Below are 7,586 nucleotides of genomic sequence, written 5' to 3'. Positions count from 1 at the left end.
CTCCCCCAGGCAGGGCACGTCTATCCCATGCTTAAATGCAGTAACCATGGCTGTTCTTTTCACAGGAGACCCAGTGGCTACACACGAATCCTCTGTTTTCTTGCCGTGTTCAGTTAATGGTTATATGGAGGTAATAGTCCTCTTTTCCAGGTACAATTCCAGAACAATTTTTTTTATTTTCAGACATAACCATAAATTAGAAAAACCATCTTTTAGCACAAAAAAAAAATTTCTGCTTTGTTATTAACAGATTGCTTCTAATTCTGCTCAAAGCCACTAGATGGCAAGCATGGATCCTTGAGTTTTAGCAAGTCATGGGAAAATGGGAATGCTGACTGAAAGTTTCAAAAGTCCTAACGAACAGGACTTACTTTGCTGCAGTGAAAATCCCTCTTCAAATGTAATGTTAGCTGTAATGTAACACCACAGAATTTCTCTGAAATTCTTACAGAAAGAGAGATTCTGGGATATAAAATCTTTTGCCAAATAAAAAGAAGCTGTTGCAGAATTTGATCCAAAGATGAGAAACAGTGAGTTTTCCCTGCTATGGCAGAAGTTATTTTGCACTGTAGTTTAACCATCTCATCCACTGGGTGGTGGGTTTAGAAGAATATCTGGGATCTAGGTCACTATAAGCGTAGATGATGAAATTCTGAGCCTGGTGAAGGCAAAGACTTTCAGCCTAGCACATTAAAGTGCGTGGAATGTGGGATTTTATAACATTTAAGTAATCCTGAAATAGCGATGTAAAATTTTTTTTCTTTGCTTGCAAAAAGCAAAAGTAGACCCTTTGCCAAGCTGAGCACTGCTTATTTTATGAGACGTTACTGTGACTAACATTTTTCCAAGCAGCTAAAAGTGTTCATTTCTGATCCAGATCCTATGACATGATTTTCAAAATTGGGGGAGAGGAGGTTGAAGAGGGATGGCTTTTATTACCCAGTTTATCCACTGGAAATTATACAAAGGCAGTGGTTTTTCTAAAATTAATCTTAAAGGTTAAATAACTGTCTAAAACTTTGGACCTGTGGAAATACAAAATTCATTTCAAATGATCCTACTCTCATGGCTCACTGTCAGTGCAGTGTTGCGCTTCATAATTTTCAGTTTAGCAAGGGATGAGAACCCAGGGTAGGAGAGCCAAGGCCAGACACTGAGAACAATATGACGATTTTAAGGCAAGTTTCTAGAAACCAACAGAAGATTTGTTATATATGTGTTTGTAAGAACTGAAGAGAATGTAGTTGATATGGTCTGCTGAAAAGTAAGTGTCAGGTAATTTGATAAAGCATGAAGATGTAGATGCACACATTTTAAATCAGGCGTGTGGGGTTGTATGTCAAAACTGCTGGGTCTGAGACAAAATAGCTTTGTCTCCAAATTTTAATGATGGTACATTGAATTCTCTAAGGATCATCTCTGAGTTTAAAGGAATGATAATTAAGGTCATTAAAGAAGTGTTTCTTTGCTCAGCTTCACGCCAGATGAAGTTATATTTCATGGATAATGAGCCTTTATTGGAACAACGGTTGAAGGTCCAGTGAAGTCTTCTGGGTAGACTTGATTAAACAAAAGCATTGTATATAAAGCTGTGGTGTTCTGACCATTAAGTAGTACAAATTTGGAATTGTCTCCTTTTACTTAGTAAAAATTATATTTAAATCATAATCCTTCCTTTTCTTTTTATCATTTGTTCTGTGCCATGTAAAGAAATCCGCTGCTTGCATCTTTGCTCTGACAGCCTCTGAATGCTTTTCTGGACAAGTTGCTTATCTTTTAGTTGCCCCAGTTTTCTTACCTGTGATTTTAAATTCATCTGCCCTCCTAAAGTGTGTTCAAAGGATAGACTAGTCAATATTTGCTTATGTTTCGTCTGCTAAGTCGTTCAGGGAGCAGGAGTGCTCTGTGCCACTCTCATCCCCTTCCACAGAAAGACAGGAATTAGGATGCTTGGTGCTATGATTTCTCTACGGTATTTCTAGCACTGATTGTCACTACCCTGCATTGTCTTTTACTAGCCAGGCTGCCGTATAGTGTCTCCTCTCTGCTGCTGCCCAGATAAGCTCTCTGGGAAGAAGTTTCCAACTTTTTACCATCTCTATACGAGTTGGGAGGGGGAATTGCATTTCCAGTGGAACGCCCCAGCTTGAGTACAATGCTAGCAGTTATAAGGAAACACCTTCTATACTTCACATTGCTGCAGATCAACTTAAACCGAAAAGCAGGGTGCAATCTGTTTTCGTCCCTTCTAATTCTGCATGGATTCTTGAGGCACTAATGTAGTAAGTAGAGGTTGGATAGGGCATGTTTCCTCATAACCAGTTGCTGGTTTGACTTACCATGCTTCTGAACAACGGCATGATTCAGGCAGGGACCACAGACAGTGCCAGAGGAGAGAACATCTTTTTTCTTGCTGCTGATCTCAAAGTAGCCAAGTAGTTTACAGAAGTTCAATTTATAATGAAAGGCTGAAAACGAGAAAATGATAGCGCCTGGAAAAGGATCAAATCCAAAACTCAGAATTTTCTAAATGCTGTAGAATGCCAGAAAGTAATTTCAAAGTCCAGCCCATAAACAACAAAACCCTCCACAGAATAGTGGTGAGAGTGACCCAAAGTAAGGTAGATGATTCCAGTATGCTTCTTAACCTTTTTTTTTTTTTTTTTTTTTTAATATCTTGAGGCCATTTACATCTTGCCTGGGTGAATTGGTATTAGCCGGAAAACAAAACAAAAGAAACCCTCCTGACTGAAGTCTTTTTTCCACTGAAGAGCTGCCGTTCATAAAGAGCTGCTGTTTGCTGGCATTCGTGGGCAGCTGCAGTTTGCAGAGGGCTGCCCTTTGCAAAGAGCTGCTGTTTGGAAAGAACTGCCATCTGCGAAGTGCAGCCAAATATAAGCTCCTGTCTCAGTTATGTCACAGTTCATGTCATCGTCGTGTCACAATCTGTGTCACAGTTACAGATGGAAACTTAGATGGTAACTTTTTGAATCAGATCGTGTATACTTCTCAATATCAAGCCAAGAGCTGTTTCTTCTCTTACGGGTTCCTTGAGCAGCCTTTCCAGCATACTTTGTTCTGATGTTACTTCCTCCCACTGGTTTTTTTCCTTCATTCTTGACATGTCTATTTACCAATATTCTCATGGAAAAGTAGGCATCCAGTTACTCTATATTATTCCCTAGATTTCCTAAATTTGTGTAGGAAAACTTGGGAGGGGGGTTGTATCCTTTTTAAGTGACATTAGGGTGGTTCTGACTTTTTCTTTGTTTTCTATTTGACTATTGCACTATCTTTCTTTAGAGGCTAAATCAAAATGTACTCAGCAATATGCTGGAAGCTAGACTGGGGAGGATGCTGTTTTCCAAGCAGCTTTCCTTCCCCCTGGATTTCTTTTGTTATGGTATAGAAATAAGCTGTAGTCATCAGAACTGTAGAAATATTCATACAGTAATTTGCTCTGGAATTCCATTTTACATAGTCTCAAGCAATAGCATGATGCTGCATATTCTCTGATTGCAAATATGCCTTAAGTTTCCATCCCCAGGCGACCATTCTTATTTCTTGCAGCAGTTTGTTATCTCTTCATTTTGCTGGCACACTGCTTGTAGAACTCTGTGGAAGAAGCAGCAAAGAGGTGTCATGGAAATGTCTTTAAGGATTTTTGCTGCTAGAGCAAATGATCATCAAATTAATCTGTCTGAGGTAATCATTAATCATTGAATAGGGCTGTTGCCTTACTCCAGCTGGTAATCTCCTAGGAATAACACTAGGCTAGTACTCAGCCTCCTTAGCAATCCAGGGGTGAAGCAGCCAAAAAATCGCTCTGCTCCGAGGGAACGCCCTCATCCTAAAACTACACACTTGTGCTCCCATTCAAGAGGGCTTGGAGGAACACGCTGCTATTTTCTCTCCGGCACAGCAAGTTCTGCTTGAGGGACTGTGGGCTGGCAATTTCTTGCTTGAACAGAGCTCAGCATCATCTTAAACCCACCTGCAAACATGTGGGCCTTGTGTCAAACTGTGATGTGAGCACCACAGCTTGGGGGCCGTGCATAAAGCAGAGCAAAATACACACCTAGGTCACTCAGTTATGGGCCTGCCTGATTCTAATCGTTTGCTATCAACAAAACTGCAGAATCCCATTTTTTCTAATGTCTTGACATTACATGTAGACAGGAGCTTGCTGTTTCAATGTAAAAATGAGCTTATAATTACAGATAGATACCAATAAACCAGTTACAGTAGCTCTCACCTTTATGTGTATTTCAGACTGTTAGAGGCTTTCTGACTGTAATAAATACTAATCCGTTTCCCTACATACTTCAAAGAGTAGGATGTTTGTTTTTTTTAAATAGTTCATGGGTGGCGAGAAGCGCCAGCCAATGTTGTCTGGAATAACAAATACCTCTTCTTCAGTCTGATTGAAAGACCCTTAATGTCACTGCAAGGCTTAGGTCTTTCTTTTGATTTAGGAAGGCTGTGGGATCAGGCTTGGTCCATGGAAAGGATGAAAGAAAGAGCCAGAGGTAGCCTGACGTTTCCCTGCGCTTGTCCACTGCAGCTCTTCAATCAGAGTTACTAAGAAATGAGAATGATGAAGAGGAAGGAAGAGCCGTTAAGAGCTCATTTATGCCGCATGTACCGGCCTTTTTCAGCGGGGCTACCAAAAGAGGTGGCCACTTGAAGGTGTTTAGGCTTTTCTCAGTTTTGCTGGAGGAGGACCTGAGTAGGTTGTTCACTGGCAACCTCCTGCGCTGGCCGTCTCTGGAGCTGTCCAGTAAGAGATTTTGCTTCCAAAACATTTTTTTCAGAGTGAAGACTAACCCTGGAAGAACAGCCTTTCTTTTGAGGACTGGGAAGTCATCAAATTAATTTGGTAAACATTTTAATTAAACTCACTCTAAAGGTTGATGTTTTCAACACATTGACTGTAGAAATACAATTGCTGGCACCTACCACAAGTAGAAGTGGACCTAAAGGGGAACAATGTCCCAGCGAATGTTTCCCACTCAGAAAAAAGCTGTCTAGGGACAACTAGTTTGTCTAAGAAAGCAGGTCCCGGATCTGATGGCTCTAAGATTATCCTGTCACCTCTACTAGCTGAATGAAGTACAGAACAGACTTTGAAACTGAACTCAAGTATTTAGCTGCTTATTAAGGTGTATTATCACTTAACTTTTTCTGACTGTTTCCAGGTCTAGCAGTTATTTTCCTAATGACATTTTATTGGTATGAAGCTGGGTTTTTTTAATAATCTTGCCTTTAAACTCTGTCTAGTCTGTTACTATACATACAATACTCCTAAAAACTACATGCTGCTTTGGCAAATACTCACACATCTCCTGCACTAATGAAGATATTAGTGTATGCCAGTTTATCCTTCAGCTGACATATTCTATTCAGATAGAGCTGTAGACTCATCTTCCTCAGATTGCAAAGAGCTGGCTATAGGGTGCTATTAGCAGCAACCAGATCTGGCAAAATAAACATCTGTGCGTGGATTATAGAGTGTTGGCAAGCAGCTTTAAAGTCGAAAGGGTTGATGACTTGGGAACACTCCAAAAACCCTGACAGGTTCTAATTAAGAAAAGCATTTACCTGGAGTATTTCAGTATAGTCCTTTGCCTGAGTTCCTCAGGGGTGCAGGAGACTACTTCTGTGCTTAAAGTTTGGTGTCAAAGTTAGGTTTTTAAAGGACATAGATCCAAAGACCATGACTGTCTAGAAGAGTTTTCTTGTAGTAGATTTTTTTTAAGCTGCTCTTTTGTCTAATTAACACACCTGCTGTAAAGCATCTCATCTGAGCTGCTCTGCCTGCTCCTCTTCCACATGGTCCAGGGAAGGCTTGAGTTTCTGATGGAATCTAAATAAATGACAACAGAAGAATTGTCATGTGTGCACAGAGAAGCTAAGTGTTTCCAACTATTGACATAATTGTATTGCTTTTGTGGCTTTCTGTTTCTCGAGTTACCTCACTGTACATCCATTCTGACATTACCAGATAAGTTGTATGGCCTTATTTCAGTGTTTAAGCACCTGTGGTACCACCACTTAGGTGCCAAGTTAAAATATAGTTTCTAGGAATGCCAAGGTCTGCAGCCTTTAAAACATTTACAAATAAAATATGATAAAAGGAACTTTTATAACATTTCCTCTCCCCAAAGGCATGTAAGCATAGCTGAACTGAAATCTTAAAAAAACCCACAAACAACAAAACAACAAACAAACAAAAAATTTCTGGAGCATTCTAGGAAGGTTCTTGCTAAGCCCAAGGACTTATGCAAAGCTGACACCAGGACATATTAAAAAAAAGGGTATGGCAGTACATCAGAAGCTGTACAACATCACTGGAAAGTGCAGAACAAAATCTGCACAAGTGAATATTTCTTTGTAGAAATAAATACTGAGATTGCTGATACAAACCAGGAATTTTCCCATAAAGGTGATGATTAGGCAAATAACCCATTTACACAAGCATATATATGAGTCTCTCTGTGGTAATCATACTGTGCAAATTAGATGAATGACTGTACAAGATTTTTCAATGACAGAGTGTGCAGCTAATCTATTTGAGTAAAAACTCACTGACTTAAACTTTGGATAATTATAATTATTATCCTTTCTCAATAAAAGCATTTGGAAACTTGACAGAAAAAGCAGTCTGACAGCAAGACTGGAGTCTTAGGGGGAATAATAATATTACTTTGAGATTTTTGTGTGGGAGGTTTAACATTTGTTCTGCTTTCCTCTCTTCTCTCAGGAATATAAAACAAATACTGGGATGGTGCCATGGGAACTAGAACAGCATTTGCTTTTCTGGAAGCCCTCTTTTCTGCATTAACCTGCTGCCAATTATTGTTCTAACATTCAATTCTTATTTGTAGATTGCATATTAAACATAATGTAGAGCAACACTTCTGTAACTGAACAGTAAGTTATGTCAAGTTTTCATATAGCTGAATCACTGAACCTTTGGGGAGTGTGATCTAGCTCTAAATGGAATACAAGATTCGTGTAAACTGATGGCTCCTTTGACAAGGAAACCAAGAGTCAGGTGCAGTTATTCTTAAGTTTTTATACCAGAAATCTGAATTTCATTATCTGCATCGGGGGTTACTCCTTTCTGAAGAAACTAAGTATGAACAGGTTTCTCACAAAAAAACCATGAGTAATCAGAAACAGAATTGGTAAACTTGTCCTAGAAGCATTAACTTTCTGCTAATGCTTTGTTCGAAGACATGAGAAGACAAGAGCAACAATTTCTGACTTGGGAGGAAAAAGAAAAACCATGCACAAAACAAAAAAACCTCACTGCCCCACCACCCCCAAGCTAGTTTTCTTACCTTTTTCTGAAGAGGATGCTAGAAGATAGCTAACTTTGGCAGTTCTTAGAACCCGGGGGAGATACCTGCTGCCCCAGCCTGCCAGACACAAACCAGCTGCAGCTCCATGTCCCCAAGTCCAGCCAGCAGCGAGACAGGGCATGTACACCCAATAGGACCATTAACACAGCTGACCCCACAGATCACAACAGATGGAAACAGTGGCTGGCTGGGAACGGGATTTAATAATTCAGGACAGAG

This window comes from Haliaeetus albicilla, chromosome 21 (assembly GCF_947461875.1).
Source record: "Haliaeetus albicilla chromosome 21, bHalAlb1.1, whole genome shotgun sequence".
NCBI lineage: Eukaryota > Metazoa > Chordata > Aves > Accipitriformes > Accipitridae > Haliaeetus > Haliaeetus albicilla.
The sequence above is the reverse complement of the archived record's forward strand: the minus strand, read 5'-3'. Positions refer to the sequence as shown.